Raw genomic sequence first — 27,788 nt, forward strand, 5'->3', positions numbered from 1 at the left:
ATAAACCCTACTATCTTGGCAATCAGTTTTCAAAATACCAAAATGGAAAATCTGGAGAACAGTTGAGGAAATTCACAAGTGAGTATATTTTTCACGTGCAAAATAGTAAGAAGGTTCTCAAAACAATTGGATTGAATCTTTTGTTATGTAGTCAGAGTTAACATGCTGTCATGAATTGGATACTGCAGCAGATGAACAATGACAAGGAAAATAATCTCAGGGCTACTAAAATATGGTTCTAGATTCTACTCCTTCAAGCTATAGCTATCTATAAATGGAAAACATTAGATAAAATGATCCCTTTCAACAACATTTGCACATAACATCTTCTCACAAGGATCTTATGCCTTTGATTGGTCATGTCTTCATTGTGGTCAGGGCAACTAATCTAGCATCTACACTTAAAAATGGTTTCATGCCTATCTACATTCATATATGTATTTCCAAGTGCACATGGCTACAGAACCAACACGTTGCCTAAGCATTCAAATCCCATACTCTGCTTGGGAAGATGCATATAATGGTGGTAATAAAGGACTTGACACATATTATACACACGTTTTATGTATTAACTCAATTTTTCTCATCTTACAAATAAGAAGCTATAGAATTTGCCTAAAGGACCACAGAAGCTATAGAATATGCCTAAAGTAATAGAACTAATATGACAAGAAATTAGAATGTAGATATCAAGCTCTAGGATCTGCATTTTTAAACACCTCTACAGACAGGCAGTCTCCCCTGAGTAGAAGTTGGACATTGTAAGCTCCTGAGAATGACTTACAGATAAAGCTGAACCTGGGAAAGTATGAGAACCTGGAACAAAAGTTTTGGGCGAGGCTGTCTCTTCTGAAGAACTGATAGAAAACTAGTCTTCAGTCCCAAAGAGTGGCACTCGTCACTGTGTTGTGAGTTTCCCTCTAGAAGTTGTTCAAGGCTACATACTTGATAGGAATGCACTTGCACATGAGAGACCTGACGTTCTTTTACAACCATATTGTCTCCAGATCCATGCATGAGTCTTTACAGATTTTTTCTTTCAGCTCCTCTGGGTACTAATGATCCATGTCAACAGACACATCCTGTCCTTTAATTTTCCACCTTCCCTCTCCCTCAATATCTGTCCAAGATAAGCTTGGGAAGGAAAGTGAATAGATATCTGCTTCTAGTCTGTTTGCTAAAATCAAGCCTGACATGTCTGCTTTTTAGTGTTCATTGAAAAGCCCGAGCCCTCTTTGATTCCTGGAACCTTTCACCTTGAAGATCCATGAAAAGAGAATCAGAGTGACTGGTCAGGGGTCATAATCTAACCAAATGCCCCTCCCCCCAAAAAATTAATCCATTCTCTCTAATGCTTGCATGACCATCTAAGGTCACTCCTGAAACACGTCAGCTGCTCCTCAAACTGATTGAGATTCGTGTCATTAGAGACTCTAGATAAAAGCCCCGAGTACTTCTCACTCTGACCAGGGTGTCAGAGGTAAAAAGTCCACGAGGGTTTTATCAGCTATTCCAGTCAAGCCCCTCCACGCCCAACACACCCACCAGATAGAAAGTAGTCCAAGTTTAAGTCACTCTTAGTGTTCAAATGTTTATTGCAAAGATGACATATTTTCCTAGAAGCTCATTTTACTAAATTAAAAACATTAACCATAAGTGTCTCTTGAGTTTATATTTTTCCCTGCAAAAATTATTTTCCTGAATTAAAATGTTTATATAATTTCAGATCAGGATTAAGCAACTCCTTTTCTCACCTGCCGGTGGATGTCTGAGTGCACAGACAGCATTTCTGAGAGCAGGTCCCCAGGGTTAGCAGTGTAATTCCTTTTACTCTGGGGTACTCAAGCACAGAATTGCCTACAATCAATTTGCTTTCACATCCTGGCATTAAACTCACTGTATATAAAAGTATCACAAGTATTTTCAATATAATTCTAAGTAGCAGTGATTTAAAAGGCTTTTTTATTATAATGAAAAAAATTACAAGCCATAGTAAAAGCTGCACAGCCCATTTGACTGAATCCAATCAAACACATGTAAGAGCCCCATAACCTCAAAATGGGCAAAAATGACTTAAAAATTAAGAAGGACAATTGATAGAAAACTTTCACTATCTGACAGGTGAAGCAATATATCTGAACAATATTTTGACCTTCAGATTTCTAAAAATGGGAATTAATCATCATTCAAATTAAAGCTATCTAGGGAAACAGATTTTTTCAAGAATGCAGCTATAAATATAAGAAAAACATTTTATATGTGATATTTGAGGTAATAACTATATTTTCAAAGGTAAGTCAAAAACTTCCAATAAAAATGCATCATTAGTTACCATGATTACATATGATGCCTACCGCCGTTTAAGTAGAAGTCAAAAGACATGATTTAGACATATATAGCCTTTGCTATTCAAAAGAATCACCATTAAAATCTACTTATACACAATGCCTTTGAACCTGAACCTACGCATTACACAACCATAAAAATATTGTCATTTAGAACCCTAAAAGACACTGTAGCAGGTAAAGCACTTGCCTTACACTCAGCCAACCTGGGTACAATCCATGACATGAAATATACTCCTCAAGCATGCCAGTAGTGATCCCTGAACACAGAGCCAAAAGTAAGCTCCAAACACAGCAGAGAACATCCAAAAACCCTGCCCAAAATTGACGTCTTAACTTCCGTATAGTCTTGGCATATAGGAGGTTTTCAATAATTGTAGAATGAATAATGTTGTAATGAAAAGCACATATTCTGAGGCTGCCCACTATTCTACACTATTTTAACTGAATTACTTTCAATTTCTCCCTTAACAGTAATGAGTAAAGCAAATCAGAAAGTAAATTTTAATCAACAGTGTGACCACTCTTTGAGAGACTCAACTCAAACTTCCAGACAATTCCAATCATCTCTTCTGAGTTAATCCTCAACTTTTTTTTCAAAATTCTTTTAGGGTTTACTCTAAAGCAGAAATTGTCTCTCCCACTGCCATGCTATGTTATGTCTGCTATGCTATGTTTCTCTCATGCCATGCTATTAAATCCCATAAGAGTTGACAGAAGCAGCATGCTTCTTTATGCTATTTTATTCACAAAAAGGGTAAAATACTTGCCATCACTTGTATCACTTTTTATCACCTGTCATCCCGTTGCTCATGCAGGGATGCTCATTTGCTCAAGCAGGCACCAGTAATGTCTACATCCATCCCTGTTGTGTAATAGTGTAGCCCAATGACGTCTGCTGACTCCAGTACCATGAAGCGCCTCAAACCTTTCGTTCAGGGTCTTGACAAAGAAGTCTGACCATCTTGTAGGTGGGCAGTCAGGCATTCTTTTGACGTCCCGAGGAATTCAGTCGGTAACATCTCTAGTCCAGCAGTCATCTCCAAATTGCATTATATGTCTGGCCCATCTGATTTTCGATGCCTTGGCAAAAACGAGACAGTATCCCTGATTCTCGATCATCAACGAAGGTCAAAACTCCAGAACTTGCCATATAAAACATAAAAAGTCCAATTAAGTTGAATTTTGATAAACCATAAGATTTTAGTATATCCCAAATATTGCATGCAATATGTTTACACTAAAAATTTATTCTGAATCTCCAATTATAGATACCACCATGTGTTCTTATTTCCCAACTCCAACAACTATATGTTCTGCTTCAATTTCAGGCATTTCTATGTCTGCAGGCTCTGATAGAGTAGTCACCTTCAGGGAGAAAGCAATTGACAGAATTGCTTCAGGGAGAAAGCAATTGATAGAATTACCTTGATACAATATTCAGGGATGACCAGTTGTTCATGGTTCACTCAAATTGCACTTTTATTTTATTGAGAAAGGAACACACCCTATAGTGCTCAGTAACTGTTTCTTGCTCTGTTAGGGGTGGCCCCACCCCCTGACTTTTGCTAAAGGGTCCATAAGTGGTGACAGAGATTAGACCATGGTCTAATGTAAGCCTTATGTCTTGTATCCTGAAATGATATTTAAAAAAAAAAAGAACTTGACCTTACAGTCATACTGAATATAGAATACCCCTAAAAAAAATGAGAGTATTGTATGTTGTTGTATGAGACCCGCCTAATGAGACCCACCTTGGTCTCCTCCAGGAAGTGTGGGAACATTGGTAGACTGACTGGTGAAATAGGTGACAAGTACCTGCAGAGTTTAGTGCCTAGCATCCCATCAGCCCCACAGCACCATGATTGATTCCTCCACCTGAGTTCTCTGGGAGCCAGGGCCTTGGGCTGTATGGGGGAAATGCTCTTTGTAGGAAAAAGAGTCAGTTGTGACTTCTGCTCAAGTTTCTATGTCTTGCAATCAAAAATTCTAGAAGATGAATAGTGAAGTAATTTTACTCAGGAAATATGAGGTGGGAAGAGAAAGCAAGTCGAGGGTACTCCATAAAATAAAAGAGTATATTCCTCACTTTAAAATTTAAATAACCGTAGGATATGGAGATGAGAAGCTTGTTTTTATGTTTTAGATGGGCTGGAGCAATAGCAAAGTGGGTAGGGCGTTTGCCTGGCATGCCGCTGACTCGGGTTCAAGAGCCCGGCAAGCTACTGAGAGTATCTCGCCTGCACAGGAGAGCCTGGCAAGCTCCCCGTGGTGTATTTGATATGCCAAAAACAATAAAAACAATTCTCACAGTGGAGACGTTACTGGTGCCTGCTCGAGCAAACAGATGAGCAATGGGATGACAGTGACAGTGACATGTTATTACATGTAGACAAAGAAAGATTGTGAAAAATACAAGAAAAGACAGGAAAGATGCCAAGAGGCAAAACAAACATTTTTGACATAAATTATTTCTTTAAAGGGAATATTGGTATGCATGTATGTTTCTATAGACATATTATGGGATCAAAGAAAATATGACTCCTCAGAAAGTCTAAAATGTCAACTGCAGGTTTACACCATGAAAGAAATTTGGAGTTTACAAAAGGTGGCAGATTGATTGATTGAATAGTTATTAATATTACTGCATACCAGTAAGAAGCTAAAATTTATTTTAACCAGGAGGATAGGTCTCTCTCACATCAAGAGGAAGTGCCCTGTCTTGCTTGGAGCAGTGGTTGACAATGTCCTAAGGGAAAGATGACATATGTTGTTGCAAAGCAGTGTCTTGAGGTAGCAGCTCACATGAGACTTAATAATCCACAAATGATAGAAAATTTTTCAGACTCACCCTGGGCAAAATATTAAACTCAAAATGTAACTTCTTCCCTTTTTCAGGATTCGTTTTATAGTCAATGACCAATGAAGCTCTGACAATAAGAATAAATTTTCCCAGGTCCAGAGATTCAGGCCTGGGAAGGGTATAAAGTGCTTACTTATGAGATAAAATTATCAAGCTTGATTAGAACCTCAAAATTATATTATTTATGAATAAAGTAGCAGACTGCGAAAGCAGGACTTTCAAAGACTTTCCAAAAAAGAGACAATATTTTTAACCAGATCTATGATAAATACAGTCAAGGGAATGAAAGAGAAATTAATATTATAATATTGCAACAATCAAAGGAAATCTTTATTAAAAGGAAGAAAATTAATTGAATGTTTCTACTTTCAATAATTACAGTCCCAAAATCAAAGAGTTGTTTATGAAAACATCTCAATTTACTCATGGAGTATGGCATTTCCCCCTTTCCCTTAATGTGCTGTGAAAATACAAAACTTAAAAATTGCCATTATCTCTTTAATTTCAAAACTAAAAATACAAGGTTCATTGGCAGTGAAGGAGAAGTAGGAGAAAAATCAGTTACATTTAATATCAACTTTCGAAAATTACAGTAGAGCTCAGAGAGATGCCATGGCTGAGTCATCACAGGTTGGTCTTGGTCTCTGGGTTGAGGTCTCTGGAGTCTCCTCAAGGTGGGAGTTAGCTGAGTCCTCACCTGCCAGAAATACCAGCACCCTACCCACCCCAACCTCCTTTGCTATACAAATGACCGAGCTCCAGGATTAATCTCATATGGACAACAAGATGCTGAATCATCCCAGTACCCCAGCTCCTGAAGCATGTGGCTCAGCAACATCTCAAAATTTCACAGCACTGACAGCCCTGAAGGAGCACAGCAAATTAGATGGGAAAGCTGTGTAGAAACCTACTAGGTTTAATGAGTGAAAAATAACACAGAAGGATCAATGAGCACTTAATAGCTTAGTAAATTCTCAGTCAATGACTTTAGTAACACCATTGTGACATATATGTTGCAAAAAGCAATATAACTTATATTGTGTCTTCTAAGATTCAGGCTTGGGGCTGAGTGGGAAACTAGGGTCATTGTGGAGGAAAGGTCACACTGGTGGTGGCATTGATGTTGGAACATTGAATATCTGAAGCAATTGTATCATGAACAACTTTGTAAATCACTATTTAAATAAATTTTCAAACATTAAAAATAAGATAAAATTTATAGCTAAGGGGGAAACTCCAAACAATAATAGTGAGTTTTTTGTTGAAAAATTGAATGTAATCAAAGTAAAGAGAAGGTAAAGTGAAATTTACCAGCTACACCGGTGGGGCGGGATGGGGGGGGCTCGGGGGGTTGGGGGAAGGTTTACTGTGATTCTTGGTGGTGGAATATGTGAAGGGATGGGTGTTCAAGCATTGTATAACTGAGACTTAAGCCTGAAAGCTTTGTAATTTTCCACATGGTAATTCAATAAAATAAATTAATTAATTAATTAATTAAAATATATCTAAATAACAAACTATAAAAGAGAGACATAGGTCACATAAAAAAATAAACTTCAAATGAGATCATCTCCAGTCAGAAAATGGGGCAATGAAATGAACAGAAATTTTCTCAAAGATGAAATCCGGATGGCCAGAAGACACATGAAAAAATGCTCTTCATCACTAATCATCAGGGAGATGCAGATCAAAACAACAATGAGATATCATCTCACACCACAGAGACTGGCACACATCCAAAAGAACAAAAGCAAGCAGTATTGGCCTGGATGTGGGGAGAAGGAGACTCTCTTTCACTGCTGGTGAGAATGGAGAATGCAGACTGGGTCAGCCCTTTTGGAAAGCAATATGGACGATTCTCAAAAAATTAGAAATTGAGCTCCATTTGGCCCAGCAATACCCAGAGATGCAAAAAAGTATAGTAGAAATGACATCTGCTCTTGTATGTTCATTGCAGCACTGTTTATAATAGCCAGAATCTGGAAAAAACCGAGTGCCCGAGAACAGATGACTGGCTAAAGAAACTTTGGTACATCTACACAGTGGAATACTATGCAGCTGTTAGAAAAGATGAAGTCATAAAGTTTGCATATAGATGGATCAACATGGAAAGAATCATGTTAAGTGAAATGAGTCAGAAAGATAGGGACAGACATAGAAAGATTGCACTCATTAGTGGAATATAAAGTTACAGAATGGGAGACTAACACTCAAGAATAGTAGAGATAAATACCAGGAGGATTGCTCCACAGCTTAGAAGCTGGCTTCACATACTGTGGGAAAAGACAGTTCAGTTTGAGAAGGGAATCACCAAGTAAAGTGTGGTAGGAGGATTCGCTCGGGATGGGAGATACACTCTGAAAGTAGACTATAGACCGAATATGATGGCCACTTAATACCTTTACTGCAAACCACAATACCCAAAAGGAGAGAGAGCCCTGCCACAGAGTCGGGGTGTGTGAGGGACAGGATTGGGGTGGTGGGAGGAATGGTGGGACCATTGGTGGTGGAAAATGGGCACTGGTGGAGGGATGAGTACTCGATCATTGTATCACTGAAATGCAAGCACAGAAGTTTGCAAGTCTGTAACTATACCTCATGGTGATTCACTAATAAGAGAAAAATGGACAAAGTGATGTTAAATGAGAGGTTTGCATTTCATCTTTGTGTCTTTCAAAGTGAAAATGCTGAACACCAAAACTCCAGCTGTTTAAATCAATATCAAAACATTTCTGACGATGTGTACATCTTACATGATTTTTTCATGAACAGAAGTCACGGAAATCAGAACCCCATTTATACTGGGGCCATTTTTACTGCTTGATTATATTAAGATGCTGAACACAAAGGAAAATATCTGGCATGCAGAGAGCTCAACCAAGTAAGAAATCCTCAAATCTTTTGTCACTCACAAGGTCCCAAATCCACATAGTTGCATTTAAAGCACCCCCAGTTTACCAATATTATTCTGAAATGGAATCTACACTATGTAATTTTGTGGGAGATGTGTGTATTTTCAGGAGTGTGTATTTTCTAATGCAATTTAGAAGGGCAGAGGAAGCATACGATACGTACAATACATACATACAAACACACAACACCCAATACCTAAGCCTGGATGGTAGACCCACTATTGTGGCTGTAAGTTGACTCAAAAGGGCAGGTGCTGCTGTCACCTGGTGTAGTCTCTAGAGATCCAGAGTGAGCCACAAAGCAAAGCAGGGGACTCAAGCACACTGCAGTGTTTTTACCTCCTAAAGAAATTTACAAGCCATTTCCTCGCCCTTCCCCCTGAGCCAGGATATTGAGGTTAAAATGTACCTACTGCGTAGGTAATGTATTTGGTATTAAGGATCCATCATCTGCGTATGTCTTCTGACCATAATGGTTCCTTTGGAGCTATTATAGATATGCCGTGAATAGATATTAGGAATAATACAAAGAGTGGCTGAAGGAGATCCCATATTAACTACTGTCAGACTTTTAACATTATTTGAAACTAGGCTTTTTTTTTTAATTCTGAGGATTTAATACCTCTATACTTTGTAAACTGAGCGCTTTTCAAAGAGAGCTCCAAATTCCTACAGAGCTGTCTTTAGGTTCTTTGATCTTTGCAGAGCACCTATCTTGTGTTTCATAATTGCTCTGGTTTAACAAGACTCCCTAGCACGTGAAAGGGGAAAATCCTTTTATTAAGGCTATAAACCTAACTGACCACAGTGATGGAATGTACAGCTTAGGGGTAGCCTTTAGGTCCCCAGGAAAGAAAAATGGAGACTTGGGAAAAGTCTTCAGATTAAAACAAAATGAAATATTTATTAAACATGTTTCTAGTGTCCCAGGTGGTAAGAGGCTATCCTGTGGTCTGCTGAAAGGTTTGATCTTTGTTAAGTATTGTGAATGCCGATTTCAATAATGGGGTGAAAGCTGAGGAAGTTATGGTTGAAATTTTGGCTAAAGATGACAGCTCCAGGTTTCAAGTTGCACAAAGCAGTCTAAGGGATTAAACCAACAAAGCCTGCTCAAAAGTATTGAATTTCCAAAAGTGTAATCTTCCTATCGGTGATTCACACTCCTAGGATGGGGAGGATTCCTCATTTACTTTGACTTTGCCATATTAATCTTACTTTACAAATACATGCAGTGATTTATATCATGTTTAATTAACTGATTGAGGGCTCTAGTGGTAAAAATGGCATCATATTAAGCTCTGCCCGTATGGTAAACTCGAATAACATCTTTAGCCTTGCAAGAACAAAATATCCCGAGAGTCGCTGATGACAGGATGTAGGAATTGAAATCAGGTCCCTCCTGTTGTTTGAGAATCCAGGGAGGGTGCCTGCCATATGCCCGTCACTTCCAAGGGGGGGAATGACAGGATAAAAGAAAGGAAGGCTCTAGTTCGTCCAATATGTTCAAATCTCAGATGAAAATGTTTGTGCAGCAATGCTGTACAGAGGCCAAGATTCACATAAAAGTACATCCCAAACTTCTAGGAGAGCATAATGAGAGGGTTTGGGTTTTTTTTTTAAATGTTGTTTTATTTTGTTTTGTATTTTTCTCTGAAATGACTGTTCAGAATTTATGAGAACTGATACATGAAAAGTCTGTTGTTTGATAAATTGGGAAATAAAAGATGCAAAATATAAAATTTTTATCTAATATATGTGCACTTTGATTCAGTACAAAGTAAAATTAGGTTTGACGGCTAAAAACCACACTTTGAGATACTGGTTTCAAAATTAGCGTTTTTAGAAGTGAAAATTGTTTCATTTTTCTTCTCCAAAATCTGTGGCGATTATTAATGACATCTAATGAAAAAAGGGGGCATAAGTTGACTACTGACTTCATTCAAGTAATTTCTTTGAAATTTTCGGATTTTATTTTTTAATTTTGTATATGTTTAGATGTATTTTAATTATCTTAGTAAGATAGCACGTATAAAAGTTTGAAAAAATGGATCAGGGTTATTGTTTGGTGAAGAGTACATGCTTGGCATGTGGAAACACATATACAAAACTGTTTGAAAGGTTGGCCAAAAGTGAATTTATGTCTTTTAATAGGATGATTAACATTTTTGTGTATTCTCTCCTAGTGTTTCATTATTTGCATATATTAATTTTATAAACCTGCTAGACCTTAATCTTATATCCTGACTTCTTCACTAAATATTTTATTTTACAATTGCCTTCCACTATATACCCATAATTTTTATTGACTGCATAATATTTCAAGTGAATGTTGTCACTTTTCAAACCATGTTTCCATGGTTAGATGTTAAAACATCTTCCAATGTTTGTGATTATAAACACAATATAATAACAACTTTATACATTTTCTTACAGTTGTATTGTTTCTTTAGGATAAATTCTCTTTCTTTATACTTTTTAAAACAACATGTTAGTAGAGATGCTATTTTTTCAAGGAAAATAGAAAAGTAAACAATCTGTGAACTAACATTATGAAGAAAATCTTATCTCTGTGTGATTTTTTTTTAAAAAAAGAAGAGACCAGGGTGAATGGCTCATTGGACTATATTATATAAAGATGCCCCACATTTGATATGCTGCACCACCTGGTCCCCCAGACATGTGTGGGAATAGCTCTTGAGCACCACCCGGTGTGATCCAAAACCAAAAACAAATGAAGAAAATGTTTAACTCATAGAAATACAGTTTTAAAACAGTAGTTCCTAGGGACTAGGGGTCAGGGAAACAAAGAAAGGGTAAATCTTCAGCTGCCACATAAAGGTCTGAGAGTCAAGTATAAAACATAGTGACTATAGTTGGTAACATTTCATTGTTCAATCAAAATTTCTAAGACATTTCTAAATAGGCATGTTTTTACTGAAAATAAAAGTATATTAGGTAACAGATGTATTAGTTAACTAGATGCGGGAAGCTTTCATTGTGTAATAATATCACTATGAAAGATGTGTGTTCAAATGCATGTTTTATTTTTAAATTATTCTTCAATAAATCTGAAAAAATTAAATCCTGAAGTTAACCTATAATTTCATGTTTTTATAACCCATTGATAACCTATGATGGCTTCCCTCTATAGTATGGTAACGTAGGAAAAATATTTCATCTTCCCTACTGTGTTCTTACCTGCTGTCCTTCAAGCAATCAATAATGATAAAATCATAATTTCTTAATTTGTTATTCATTATTTGATATTTCTCTCCCCAAAGAAGTATTCTTTAAATATGCTTTTAAAATGTGTAATAATTTTCTTAAAAGTGTTACAAATTGACTATGATCAAGCATACAGATCATATTTCTCAATGGCCATTATTTAACTTCCTGACATCATGCAAACATAGTGGATTGTTTTATTTGGAAATTATGTCCTGAAACACAGAGTGCTGTTACATATAGTTGAGAGGGCCTGGCTGTACTGGGGGCTTATTCCCAGCACCGTGCTCAGGGAACACTCTTGGCAGGGCTCCAGAGACCACATGGGATGCTGAGGATCAAACCAGGGTGAGCAGTGTGCAGGGCAAGTGCCCTTCCACCTGTAAGATTGCTAAGCCCGGGTGAAACATATTTTGATGATTGTTTTCAATTCTCGGTTTTCTTAACCATGCTTTATTTTCATTCAAAATATATTTTAAATTGTTACTTTTAATCTCTTATAAAGAAAAATTTTGATTTATTAAATGTGTTCTACAATTTCATCAAATCCAAGTCTAAGTTAAGGTTCAAATGCCACAATTTTAACAGCTTGGGAGCTAAAAAAGAAATATTTTTCTTATGTACCTGAGACAATAAGTAAATTATTGATCAGAAATAATAAAATCTTTTTATTTCCAAATATCTTCCTTTCAGAAAAATCTATTTCTTTGCATAGTTGAAAAACAAAAGATAAAAAATAATTCCATATGAGGCATTGGAAATTGAGGCAATTAAGTGAATTTGAGAAAACTTGGTGTTCTGAACTGACAGTAGAATGGCTATGCTTGTTTGATTGTTGACTAGTTTTGTCTTTAAATAATGGTCTTCCTTTGGCATTTAATGTATATTTGTTCACAATAAACATAATTTATGAATATTTTAACACATGTGTACTCAGTGGGGTGGATTATCATACTGATATAAATAGAATTAATGAGCAGTCAACCTGCCGCATGTCATGACATATGACAGGGCAGCTAAAGCATAGAAATAATCTTTGTAGTTTCATAATAATGTTTCTCTCTTAATTCAGTTTTTAAAAACTAATAGCAATCTTTATTTTCCCTTTTCTTTGGAGTGTGGTTCCAACAATTAAACAGGATTCAGGTTTTAATCTGAATCTACTTTACAACATACCAAAAACTCTTTTCTTGCTTCTTTTAAAACAAAAGAAGTATATTTGAACAAACTAGGTTCATTCAGTCATATTTTTGAGCCTGAATCACAAACAAGCCTTTAACATATTTATACTATAGATAGATAGATTTTTTTTTGGTATATGTTGTGACAATAGCATAATTATGTACAATTACTGCTACCAGATCTTTATAAGAAAAAAAAATTCTAAATGGTTCTAAATTCCAAAACAAATCCAATGGGCATATTGCCCAGGTAATATTATTCTGAAGAATACTTCTTCTTACCCAGTAATTTGTGGTGTCCTTGCACACACAGCCAACAATCTGTTAAGCGCATCTAATAAGATTTTGTTTTAAGGAATAAACCCAGTGTATGAAGCCACCTATTAAAACAGAAATTACAGGAGTGGACATGCACATATAAAATAGTCACTTGATTGTATTTAATTGAAAAAAAAAGCATTATGAGCACATAAAACTGATATTAATATTTATTTCTTTTTACTATTTTTTAGTTTGATTGTGAATAAAAATGGGAAAAATTAAACTATCATATGAACTACATGGTTTGGATGACCTGGCAGAGAGGGAGAGTTGGCAAAGATATTCTCCTATTTCTTTAGACACCCATATGTCGAGATTGTTGCTTATATTATTTTTCCTTTTCGAAGACAATACCCTAAGCTTGGTGTCATGACTGTCCTCACACTCTCACCTTCATATTTAAAAGCACCGTATCCCCCAAAGCCAAGTTTTATCCTAAAAGGAACAAGACCCTGGAAGATTCAGGGAAATGCCAGAACCTGACACCATGCTCCTGGTCTCTCTGAGGAGGAGACCCCCACTGTTTGGAGCAGGGGGCTGATAAACTTCCCTGGAGTGACTCCCTTGGGAAATCTAACTCTGGCAAAGAAAATGGGCACCACCTAGTGCTTTTTCGATGCAAAGGCTGTTTGTGCTGGTATGGACATGTGTGGGCATGCATTGGGTGGCTGACCTCTGCAAAAGGGAAAAGAAAGGAGCCTCTAGCCAAGATATCATAGGCCCTGTCACCCCTCACATGAAATAAACAAATGAATTTTAGGTTTCCATGTCAGAAATCTCCTGAGGAAACTTTTCCTTTTTGTTCTTATTTTTTTTCTTTTCTTTCTTTCTTTCTTTCTTTCATTTCTCTCTCTCTCTCTCTCTCTCTCTCTCTCTCTGTTTGTTTAATGAGTGTTGATTTGTTTTATAAGAGTTTAAATATTTACTTACCAAGATGATAGCTTCCTTTTGCATCTTTTTCGTTGCCTCTTAATTTCTCCTCCAGGTAACTTATAAGAATTTCTACTAATTTTCATTTTATCCAAAAGTGACGAAGCAAAGCAAGCTGTCCCCCACCCTCACTCTCCAAATCTAAAGAGGCAGACTGGAATTCTCCTAACACAACAAATAACTTTTATGAAAAATGGTTTGTAGCACAAAATCTTTTGCAGAGCAATAAGATCAAGTTAACCCTCATGCCTCCAGGAAAAAGCCTAAGAAGTTTTATCTGATTGGCAAAATGGACCCAGATATGAGCTCAAGGATTGAGTACACTTTGATGAAATTTCACACCAATGAAGTCTAGTTATCTGAATGATTGCTTAAGCCCTTTAAAAAATAACTCAGGGAAGTACTCAATTTTTTTTTCTTGGAAAAACAGATGCATCTGTAAGGAATCGTAAAGCAGACATAACATGTTGTTTACTTTTTCTGTTATACTTTGCTTAGAATCAGTCTAATGATTTTTTTCTTGCTAAAAGGTAGATAGATGCCTGTGTAATACAATTAGAAACATTGGTATATGAAGGGTTGAGGTTAGAGATGGGAAAAATGAGTAACCTGCAACATGTAACCTGATTAATAGGGCCTGGTACACATCTAAGAACTAGCTAGCTTTCTTTGAACTCATTAGGGATCTGATTGTCCGATATACTGCAGAACAAAATCCAGACAGAAAACAGACGATGAAGAAACGAATAAAAATGATTATAACTACTTTCAATTAAGAGCCAGTGTCTGCTGAGTGCAACCTGGGCATAAGGGAATGAAGAAAGCAAAACTCAAGATTGAAACTTTCTTCTTTGCCTGCAACAAAATTCCCTTATTATAGATGATATTAACATTACCTAGATATTGCACCAGGCAGTTGTATTATGAGCTAAGTTCAAAAGTCTAAAGCACTTGCATATCATTGACCATTTCATTGTTGTAATTTAGGACTACAGAAAATCACTCATTTAAGTAAATTTTAAAATATACATTGAAGAGAAAAAATAAATCAAAATATTTTTTTCTACAGCCATAGCACTGTAGCACTGTTGCACTGTTGTTCTGTTGTTCATCGATTTATTCAAGCATGGACCAGTAACATCTCCATTGTGAGACTTGTTGTTACTGTATTTTTGGCATATCGAATACTCCATGGTAGCTTGCCAGGTTCTCTGAGAGGGATGGGTCGGCCGCATGCAAGGCAAACGCCCTACTAAATTGAACTTTTAGGGAATTCTTTGGTTTAAAATATGCATCTTGATGATAAAAAGGTTAAGGCTCTTGTCTTGCATGAAGCAGACGCTGGTTCAATTCCCTACAAAAGGAAATGGTACCCTGAGAGCACCTGCAGAAGCAATCCCGGAGCCCAGAGGCGGAGTAAGGCCTAAGCACTGCAAGGTGGAGGCCAAAAGAACAAAAACCAGCAAAAATAACATCTTTAAATTGATAGCAAAATAGGAGTTCTTGTCTTGTTATTGTTAATAGTCAATATGTACACAAATTGGTTAACTGCTGGGTGTGGCTGAGCCAGTTTTCAAAATACGTACCTATAAGATAATGGAAAGCTGCAGCTACCTTAGTCATTTTGTTTTGCTTTGTGGGCCACACCCAGCAGTGCTCAAGGCTTACACCTGGCTCTGTGCTCTGTACTTAACCCTGTACTCAACCTTCTCTGGTCCCCTTACTCACCTTTAAAACAAAACCATTATGGGGCCGAAGAGTTGGTACAGCAGGTAGGGCACTTGCCTCGCTTACAGCTGGCAAGCAGTTCAATTTCTAGCACCCCATACAGTCCTCTGAGCATACCAGCAATAATCCCTGAGTGCAGAGCCAGGAGCAAGCCCTGAGCACAGCCAGGTGTGGCCCAAAAGCCAAAATAAATAAATAAATAAATAAATAAATAAATATATAAATAAATAAATAAATAAAACAAAATAAAGCCAGTATCATGTATTGCTTTCAAGTTGAATCTCTCAACTCAGTATCATTATGTACTTTAATTCTACAGAAACTTTAATTTTATACACACACACACACACACACACACACACACACACACACACACACACACTTTGCTTTGTTTTCTATTTTCCCCTCATGCCTCATCTGGCCCCCTGTCCCTCCTCTTTCCCTGAATGCTTGCTATAGTTCACGGTGAAGCCCAGTGGTAATGACAGGCCTGAAGTGATAATGTACTTTCCTGCCTCCTTCTTAACAGCAACACTTGATCCCTCCTGGGTGCCAACTCAGTGGCAGAAGAATGCTCTTATATTTTCTAGAACTAAGAGGGGCCAATTTGATTTACTGCCTTGACTAGCTCAGCAATTTAAATTTTGGAACAAAAGAACATGGATGTTTTGTTTAAGAGGAAGAAAAGGCAAGAGTGGGAGGAAGGGGAGGAGGAAGAAAAAAATGAAATAGGGGGAAGAGACAGGGTAAATTGGTGTTTTCTCTCTCTGAACATGGTGTCAGAAAGCAAAGAACATGTTTTGTTTCCTTTTCTGTTTCATCCATCATTCAGTAAATAATGTGTGCAACTGAGTATGTTCCAACCAACATATTGGACTAGAGTTAAAACTTAAGACCCTTTGCTATGCTCAAGTGAGATCTGTTGAATAAGCAACAGTCACTGTATGGTCATATAGGACTGGAGCCATAGCACAGCGGGTAGGGCTTGCATGCTTGCACGCGGCCGACCTGGGTTCGATTCCTCTGCCCCTCTCCGAGAGTCCGGCAACCTACCGAGAGTATCCTGCCCACATAGCAGAGCCTGGCAAGCTACTTGTGTCGTATTCGATATGCCAAAAACATTACCAAGTCTCACGGTGGAGATGTTACTGGTGTCAGCTCAAGCAAATCGATGAACAATGGGACAACAGTGCTACAGTGCTACAGTTCCCCTTGAATAGGAAGAGGTTTAACAACTGAGACTGACCTTAAGCACAATGGCTGTGGCATAGGACCCTTAATTCAGTCCAGCTGCTCACCATATCAAGGTGGCACACTGTCCTTTCACACCCGTTTTGTAAGTCACTGTCACTGTCACTGTCATCCCCTTGCTCATCGATTTGCTGGAGCGGGCACCAGTAACATCTCCATCGTGAGACTTGTTACTGTTTTTGGCAGATCGAATACACCATGGGGAGCTTGCCAGGCTCTGCCCTGTAGCGAGATACTCTCGGTAGCTTGCCAGACTCTCTGAGAGGGACAGAGGAATCCAACCCAGGTCGGCCCCGTACAAGGCAAACGCCCTACCTGCTGCGCTATCACTCCAGCCCATTTGCAGGTAGTATATAGAATTTCATCAATATGATTTCTTTTTAAACTTTTCATTTATAACTGAGTGATATCATTCACTCCCTAAAACTCTCATGAAGTTGTGTAATTGGTAGTTTTTACTTGCTTCTTATACTGGTTATTACTTAGAATGAAAAGAATTTAAAACTGAAATCATACGTTTCTTAGCAACAGAACAAAAGTTATAGCTCCGACTTCCTTGAGTCTTGTTTTGAACTTTGTGACAATTCCTTTCTGAAAGTAGTCACCACGCTCCATTTTAAGGTTTTGATTAGATCAAGACAGTTTTACCACACCTTTGTACAGTATGTACCCTAGGCCCAACTGCCATGTAGCAGTACTGATCAGTGCCAACTGCGGTATATCCCTCTTTGACCTAATATACCTTCTCATTACCATATGGAGAAAAAAGCCTAAGAAATTCGATGCAACTTTTCTGCCATTTTCTATACCTGCTATTTATATCCATGGTTTGCTCCTCAATTTTGCATATTCACCATTTCCCCTAATAAATATGCAAGAGTTTTGCTGAGCTGCTACTCAGTCTTACCCAGCATAAAGCCAGTCCCCACTTTCTGTTTTTGAGCTTACTCTACAGACTACACTATAAGATATGCTTCCAAACTTAAGTTATTTTCTTGTCAATAAAGCTCCTCTTTTTATTCAGATGTTTCTGTGACTTCTTTAAAAACAACAATAAGGAATAACTATTATTATCATTGCTATTGTTAAAAATTCCTGTGAATTTACTACCTGCCAGTTAGTTATAAATTTCATAGAGATCCTATGATGTTAAATACTCATTTAATTCCCCTATCAGGTGATAAATATTTTGATTTATTTGTGCTCATTTATTAAATATTTCTTTCATTTTATAGTCAGAATTATATTATTTATGACACATGTATACATGTATCTTTTAAAATATTACATTAATTCATTAGATTATGACCATGACTCCAGGAATCTGTTTTTGTGGTTTTGTAAATCAGAGGCTCCCAAACTTATTTTTTTAATTTAATTTTATTTTTATTATTTCAGCCCAATAATGGGCTGGAGCAATAGCACAGCGGGTAGGGTGTTTGCCTTGCACGTGGATGACCTGGGTTCTATTCCTCTGCCCCTCTTGGAGAGGCAAGCTATGGAGAGTATCTCACCAGCACAGCAGAGCCTGGCAAGTTCCCCATGGCATATTCGATATGCCAAAAACAGTAACAACAAGTCTCACAATGGAGGCATTACTGATGCCCGCTCGAGCAAATCAATGAGCAATGGGATGACAGTGATGACAGTGATACAGTAATTTTATTTTATTGAATCACTGTGAGATACAGTTATAAGCTTTCATGTTTGAGTTACAATCACACAATGATCAAGCACCCATCCCTCCACCAGTGCACATTCCCCACCATCAATATCCCAGTATACCTATTCTTTCTCACCCTCCCACTGCCTCCATGGCAGACAATTTCTCCCAGACTCTCTACTTTTGGGCATTATGGTTTGCACAGACACTGAGAGGTTTTCATGTTTGGTTCTTTATCTACTTTCAGCACAAATCTCCCATCCCGACTGATCCCTCCAACCTTCATTTTCTTAGTGATCTCCTCTCTATTCCAGCTGCCTTCTCCCCCTTGCACCCACCCCCACTGCCCCGTTCATGAGGCAGCTTCCAACTCTGGAGCAATCTTCCTGGCCCTTGTATCTACTGTCCTTGGGTGTCAGTCTCATATTCTTTTCTACTCCACAAATAAGTGCAGTCCTTCTATATCTGTCGTTCTCTTTCGAACTCATTTCACTTACCATGTCTATCCACTTATAAGCAAATTTCATGACTTCATCTCTCCTAGCAGCTATATAGTATTCTATTGTGTAGCTATAGCAAAGTTTCTTTAACCAGTCGTCTGTCTCGTGCACTCAGGTTGTTTCCAGATTTTGGCTATTGTGAACAATGCTGCAATGAACATATAGGTACAGATGTCATTTCTACTGTGCTTTTTTGGGACCCTTGGGATATATTCCCAGAAGTGGTATTGCAAGGTCATATGGAAGCTCAATTTCTAGTTTTTGAAGGACTGTCCATATTGTTTTTCAGAAAGGCTGAACCAATTGGCATTCCTACCAACAGTGAAAGAGCGTCCCTTTTCCCCCACATCCACTCCAGCACTGGTTGCTTTTGTTCTTTTGAATGTGTGCCAGTCTCTGGGGTGTGAGATGATATCTCATTGTTGTTTTGATTTGTATCTCCCTGATGACTAGTGATGTGGAGCATTTCTTCAAGTGCCTTTTGGCCATTTGTATTTCTTTTTTGAGAAAGCTTCTGTTCATTTCTTCTCCCCATTTTTTGATGGGGTTGGAAGTTTGTTTATTGTACAATTCTGCTAGTGTCTTGTATATCCTGGATATTAATACCTTATCAGATGGATATTGGATATTGGGTAAATATTCTTTCCCATTCAGTGGGCTCCCTCTGTATTTTAGTCATTGTTTCTTTTGAACCGCAGAAGTTTCTTAGTTTGGTGTAGTCCCATTTGTTTATGTTTGTTTCCACTTGCTTGGTCAGTCATGTTTCATCCTTAAAGATGCTTTTAGCTTCAATGTCATGGAGGGTTCTGTCTACATTTCCCTCTATGTACCTTATGAATTCATGTCTGATATTGAGGTCTTTAATCTACTTTCCCAAACTTTTTTGACCTTTTGAGAAAAAGAAATTTTTTTCACTCCATCCCTCAGATATCTAATTTCTTTAAGCAAACAGAGGCACCTGTGCCACTCCCCCACCATGATACTTGAGGTTACTACTACCACTCCTCCCAGATCATTGCAGTTCCTAACCCACATTCTAGGTAGTTGGGCACCCACTTTGAAAAAGACTTCATTAAAAGACTTCCATAATTAATTATTTAATTAATCATGAAATTAATGTTTTTCATACAAAACCTCCATAATATACAAATAACAGATTTTTTCAGGCTTTAGGGACTGTACTATCTTGAAGCCTAAAGGTAATTCCAGTTTCAGGCTTGGCTGATTTAACAGCTCATTCATGTCAGCCAGGACTCAGACACTTTCCATCTTGCCATATTTTCCCTCCTCCACCAGCTTTGCCTTCAGATGGCTGCACAGTTCAGGATCAGATACAGATACCACAATAAAGAAACTAAAAGTTTCTTTAGCAGGATCGCCTTATATTCTGTTTAGCAGTTTTTCCTTTGTTTAAAACAAGCTACACGCACAACCTCTTGTACTCTAGCCCACTGATATACCTAAAGTAGCACACGTGTGTTTGGTTTTAACATGCTTGCTTGTATTCTTGTGTATATGGGCTTAAATGGCCCCAGAATGAAATATAACAACTTTCACACACTTCCCTCTTATTGTGGTGGAAAGATACTCGCTGGTTGGGTGGGTGTTTGAATATTATCTATAATGAACTATTGTGAACTACTTTATGAAAATGAAATGTATAAAAATCATAAAAAATAATAAAACAAGCTACATATTGACTTCTAAACTGGTCACTGGCGAGGAAAATAAGTTCACCATGATGAATTAGGAAATACTACCCTTACAAATAGGGATGAGTTTGCCTAGCTTGGAGCACTTTGATATAAGGTCAGGAAAGATGAGGTCTTGTGTGAAAACACATATTGGTGAGCAAGCACACGTATTGGTGTGTCTGAATCTGCCTGATGCATAAAGAGCAAATGTGAGAGGAATAATTTGGCAAAGTAAAATTTAAAATTAGAGCAATGTTCTATCATTTTATATTGAATGTTTCATAAAAGTTAGACAATTTGACATGAAAACATATCTATACACATATATTGTTACATTCTCTAAAATTACTAAGACCCAGTGTTTTTATATCAAAGAAGTAGAAAATAAGTTATGTGAATAAAACAAAATTACCAACATTCATGAAAATAAATAAATACTATCATATTTAATATATTGAACTAAGATGGCAAACCACAAAGTGTTATAAAAATTAGTATGCCCTCTTTTCTGGGTAGATTAATTCTATTACATGTAATACAATTTCTTAAGTCAAAATTCAGTTATGTTTTTGAAAAGCATCCATGTAAAATTATAAAGACTATTAGAATTTACTAACATTATCAACATTTAACCATATATGCTGTATAATTATTGTATGTACATAAAAACATATGTTCAGGCATACACATATATGGGCTTCACAAGTACATAAATGTTATGTGCATATTTCCACAAAAATGTTTTCTGAATCTATAGAGAATAAGTGACAAATGTGATCTTATACTAGCCCTAAATTTACATGTTTCTGATAAAAAGGGACCATTTCTTACAAAGCAGTACAATAACCAAAATCAGAAAATCGGGGCTGGAGTGATAGCACAGCGGGTAGGGTGTTTGCCTTGCTCGTGGCCGATCCGGGTTCGATTCCCAGCATCCCATCTGGTCCCCTGAGCACCGCCAGGAGTAATTCCTGAGTGCAGACGCAGGTGTGACCCAAAAAGCCAAAAAAAAAAATCAAACATTACTGCAACATTGTTACCAAATGTATAGGTTTTATATGATATGAAACCATAAATTATGTATTGAATTCAGCTTTTGTTTTTCCTTAGTCTCCTTTGTTCTCAAATAATTCCTTAGTCTTCTCTTACCAAAATGCTCCTAATAATGGCTTTTAGCAAAGCATAATTAAGAAAGTAAATATCACTCCAAAATCACTGATTTGTATAGATAGTGCTTTGGGTTTTGTGCTTTCTTTGCTACTTTCCTTTAATATCATGTCTGGTATGAAAATAGTTATCTGTTCTCTTATAAATCTGAACCACACCACAGAATATAGGGGGCAAAATATAAAAATAAATGATGCATTAAGATGACATGAATTAATTTATGTTCTTTCACAAATACCTATAAGGATATAAACAGCACATGAAATATTTCTGGTTTTAACATAAAAATTTTGGCAATATATGAAAAATCATATAAAATCATTCAGTTCAATAGCTGAATGTTAAAGACAATTCTTAGAAGTAATTCAACCTAAATGGTTAGAGGAAAGATGTTTATAATTGGCTATATGTTCATTACTTCTAAACTAGTGTAGAATTTGGTTTATGAGCATAAGAATAAAGACATTAGATCAATTTTCTTATCTTTTTATTAACATTTGAATTAGTCTTCAAAAAATTTCACCAGCTTAAAAGTCTACTAAAACTTAAGGATAATATTTTTCTTTCACAGCGCACTTTGATTATTTTAATTTTTCATTCTCTCAGATTGTATCTGAGAGATGAGCAGATACGTTAGAAAGAAATAGTTCCTCCAAAATTGCAGGCATTTTTGTCATATGTAGATACTGACATATGTATATGTGTATATGTCTTCTGAAAATTCCCAATAAAATATTTTCTGAAATACTTTCAAACCAATGTATTCAATCACATGACAAAGAAGTTACTCGCCAATATAAATTTTTACCATTAGAGTCAACATTGGCCCTCCCTACTGTTGGCACAGATGTGGGAAGAAAGGGACTCTCCTTCACTGCTGGTGGGAATGCCGACTGGTTTGGCCCTTTTTGAAAACAATATGATGGACGATTCTCAAAAAATTAAAAATTGAGCTCCCATTTGACCCAGCAATACCACTCCTGGGAATATATCCTGGAGAGGCAAAAAAGTACAGTCAAAATGACATCTGCACTCGAATGTTCATTGCAGCACTGTTTACAATAACCAGAATCTAGAAAAAAACAGAGTGCCCCAAAACAGATGACTGGTAAAAGAAACTCTTCCGTACATCTACACAATGGAATACTATGCAGCTGTTAGAAAAGATGAAGTCATAAAATTTGCATATAAGTGGATCAACATGGAAAGTATCATGTTAAGTGAAATGAGTCAGAAAGAGAGAGACAGACACAGGAAGATCACACTCATCTGTGAAATATAAAGTAACAAAATGGGAGACTAACACCCAAGAGTAGTAGAGATAAAGAGTAGGAGTTCTGCCCCACAGCTTAGAAACTGGCCTCACATGCTAGGGGAAAAAGCAGCTTACATAAAGAAGGGAACACCAAGTAGAGGATGTTGGGAGGACCCATTTGGGTTGAAAGATGTGTGCGGAAAGTAAATTATAGACCGAACACAATGTCCACTCAATACCTCTATTGCAAACTACAATACTATTACATGATAGTTGTGATAGTTGTTGTGATAGTTGTGAAACAACAATAGTAACTGGAAACTGAATTAGTGTGATATTGCTTCATTTATTTAATTTCAAAAAGTTTAGTGTCAGCTAGTGATGTCATTGGGCTACACTAGCAAGCGACAGGGACGAATGGAGATGTAACTGGCGCCCGCTTGAACAAATCCATGAACAACTGGATGACAAGTGACAAGTGATACAAGTGTTAGTTTAAGTTGCACTTTCAGAATAACTGTTACATTAAAAAATTAATTTTGAGCTTTGCTCCTTGTAGCAAAATGCAATCCTCTTAATGAAATGAAAAGTGAAATGAAAAGTTTCATCTGGAAGTACACTATTCCTAAAATGACATTGGTTCCCCAATTCACACAAATATAAAATCTTTCATACAGGATATAAATTAAATTTTATATATTAAAGGTATGAGCTTGGTTCAGGGAACCAAAACAGGATGTTGAGAAACTCAGGGACTAAAGACAACCAAAAGCCATAGACCTTAAGCGGCAGGAGGGGAGGGATCCAGGATATCATAGTCTTTGTAATGTTTTAACCATGAAAGGGGAATTAACCAAATGAGGCTAATCAAAGACTTATTTATTGTAGCTGCATGATGGAACGTTAAGAACTACTGATACTTGGATCCTACACTCCATGGCTTCCAATTTAATACACTGAGAGTGTAGCCAGGGCATCAGTTTTTTAAAAACTAAATAGGCAACTCAATGTGTAACCAAAATACAGAGCCATTTACAAAGGGGATGTAGCAATGGCAGATTGCACGTAATTAGAGAAAGAAGAAAATAAGGAAAAATACTGATACACTTGTTGCTTCCAGAATGCAGAAAGGACCTCAGAACATTAACAGCAATCACTTGGAGTTTGGTAGCACTGCAAGAACAGACTCAACCTCAGATCTTGTAACTCACAATTTTAACTTAAATGAGAAGTCCAGCTAATCTGTGGCATATTAATGATGAAACCCTTTCTCTGATCTCTTTGTATTAATAAGAAATGTTGAAGAAGTGGTAGAATAGAATAGCGAAGTAGCAACATAATTTTTTCAAGCAATATAATAGACTATGCTAACAGTAAAATTTTACTTCTTCAAGCTTTAAAATATAAAAGGATTTAACAACTAACATTTCAAATAAAAAACTAATCTTGTGAAAAGTGCAAAGGGAAATGTTTTAGTTCAATAACAATCATGGGAAACTGACACAATACCAGGGGCTTGGGCAGAATAAAAATATATGTATGAGGAGGTAAGATATGATGGGGGGGAGGAAAACATCTACTTTCAGATTTAGGACATGGGAGAAAAAACAGAAATCACTCCCCTGAAAACAGAACTTTGGTTTATGCAAGATAAGGCCTAAAGACTAGGAAAAAACATAAAAATTGATTTCATAGAGTTAACACTGCAACAATTGAACATTTTTCCCAAATATTATCTCCTAAATAAAAATCCATCTAGAAGAAAATCCACTTGAATGACATCTGACAAATACATAAGAGGAAGAGAAATCTTTTAAATGTATAAAATGTTTCTAAGTAGTCTCAAAAACAATAAATTGAAAGCAAAGAAAAAAGAAACAAAAAATATCAAGTTAATAGCATTTTTTGTAAACAGGATCACATAATGAGTGACATTAAGAGATAATTGAATGTATAGAGGAAATTTTATTCTGCAATGCTATAGCTAACAAACCTATAAGAATGGGGATGATCTCAGCAATGGAAAACAAATTATCTAATGCTTCCTTTTCAGCAGGTCTGACTTTAGGGGAGAGACTCTCCAAACAATAATAGTGAGTTTTGTTGAAATATTGTATGCAATCAAAGTGAAAGTAAAGTGAAATTTATTAGTTACACAGGCGGGGGGGGCTTAGGGTGGGGGGGCTAGGGGCGTGGGGGGGGTTGGGGTGTGAGGGGGCGGGGTGGAGCTATACTGGGATTCTTGGTGGTGGAATATGAGCACTGGTGAAGGGATGGGTATTCGAGCATTGTATAACTGAGATTTATTTATTTATTTATTTTTAATTTGTATTTTTTTATTTTTTTTATTTATTTATTTTTAATTAGAGAATCACCGTGAGGGTACAGTTACAGATTTATACACTTTTGTGCTTATACTTCCCTCATACAAAGTTCGGGAACCCATCGCTTCACCAGTGCCCATTCTCCACCACCCGTAAACCCAGTGTCCCTCCCACCCTCCCCAATCCCATCTCCCCCCCACCCCACCCTGCCACTGTGGCAAGGCATTCCCTTCTGTTCTCTCTCTCTAATTAGCTGTTGTGGTTTGCAATAAAGGTGTTGAGTGGCCGCTGTGCTCAGTCTCTAGCCCTCATTCAGCCCGCAACTCCCTTCCCCCACATGGCCTTCGACTACAATGTAGTTGGTGATCGCTTCTCTGAGTTGACCTTTCCCCGGAACGTGAGGCCAGCCTCGAAGCCATGGAGTCAACCTCCTGGTACTTATTTCTACAGTTCTTGGGTGTTAGTCTCCCACTCTGTTATTCTATATACCATAGATGAGTGCAATCTTTCTATGTCTGTCTCTCTCTTTCTGACTCATTTCACTCAGCATGAAACTTTTCATGCCCATCCACTTAACTACAAAATTCTTGACCTCCTTTTTTCTAACAGCTGCATAGTATTCCATTGTATAGATGTACCAAAGTTTCCTCAACCAGTCATCCGTTCTGGGGCATTCGGATAACTGAGATTTAAACCTGAAAACTTTGTAACTTTGTAACTTTCCACAATAAAAAATTAAAAAAAAAAAAGAATGGGGATGAAATAGATCTCATCTAAGAATTAGCCACCAAGACAGATCTAATTTGATTGCTAAGAACCACACTGAGGATTATATTTCAGAAGCAATGGAACTGAATGCAGAAACAAAGAATAGTTTGTAGATATATAGAAAAACCATGAAATTACTTTTTATAAAAATGTTGTACTATCTAGCTAATCAATGAGCACAAAATAATTTAATGGAGTCAGCAAGAAAACTGAAAGAGCTGAAGAACATGCTTCATATGTGAGAGTCCCAGGTTCAGTCCCCAGCATTGCATGGTCCCCCAAGCACTGCAGGGAGTAACTCTGACCACTTCACCAGTCATAGCATCTAAGCACCAGTGGGTGTGGCCCCCAAATGAAATCAATGGTGGTGGTGGTGGTAGTTGTAGTAATAGCGGTAATTTGTAGTCCTTGCTTATATACAGAGTTAAAAATAACTTAGCAAATATTAAGTATTTTTAAAATGTCAACTTTTCATAAATACATCTATAGATTTCAGTGAAATCCAAGTCAAAACTCATGAGACATTTTTCAGACATCTGTAAACTAATTTAAAATGTATGCAGAAAGCAGTAGAGGAGTTAGAATAGCAAAAACATTTTGGAAAAAAGCAAAGTTGGAAGAATAATGTGATTTCATTTCAATATTTCTATACAGTTACATTAAGAAATATGGAAATTACAAGAAAAGATTGTTCCTCGGAACAGAACCCCCTCCCAAAATAAAAACAGTTTATTTTTCATATCAGTACACAAAGGCAATTCAGGGTAACATTTTTTTTAATAATTTGAACAAATGAGTATTCATAGGCGGAAATCAAACCTCAATTTTACATCAACTAAAAACAGATAATAACTTTAATGTGAAATATTAACTCTTGAAAGAAAATAATTGTGATCTTTAGCTAACATATGACTAATAAGTATGAAACTAACTTATTTTAAAAAGAAAAAAACAGTTAAAATAGACCATTGAGATTATGTTTGGCTTCCAGAAAATTTTTCCAAATGAATAGGAGAAAACTAGAGATAAAAAGTTTCAGAAATTACCTATTTAACAGAGATCTGTCAAGAATATACCGTGGACTCACAAAATGCAAAATTAAGAATAAGGCAGCACAATTTAAACTGTATAAAATATTTAAACAAATACCTTTTACAAGAGGTGTCTTATGTAAATATGGAGAACAATCACATGAAAAAATGTTTAGCATTATCAGTTTTAGGGTAATGCAAATATAAGTCAAAATGAACTGTAAGTACAGAGGTGGAATAAAGTTTAAATAAAATATTAAAAGATTTTCAAATGAGTATAGCACATGAAAAGAAGAATGCAAAATCATTGGGACTCTAATGTTGTGAAGTGAATATCCACTTTGAAAATCATTTTGGCAATTTCTTATAGTTTAATATATACTTTCCATACAGTCCAAAATATAAACTTCTAGATATTTACTAAAGCAAAATGTAAAAACTTAAATTTTACACTCGGACAAGGACTATGTATAAATTCGTATAGCAACTTTACTTATAGTTAGCAAATAAATGGAATAATTCAAGTGTTTAATTAAAGACTGGATTAAAATTTTGGTATATGCATAGACTAGAATAATATGAAGCAATAAAAAAGTGAGCTGTTGTGCATGCAACAACATGAAATAAATT

This window comes from Sorex araneus, chromosome X, assembly GCF_027595985.1.
Source record: "Sorex araneus isolate mSorAra2 chromosome X, mSorAra2.pri, whole genome shotgun sequence".
NCBI classification, from domain to species: domain Eukaryota; kingdom Metazoa; phylum Chordata; class Mammalia; order Eulipotyphla; family Soricidae; genus Sorex; species Sorex araneus.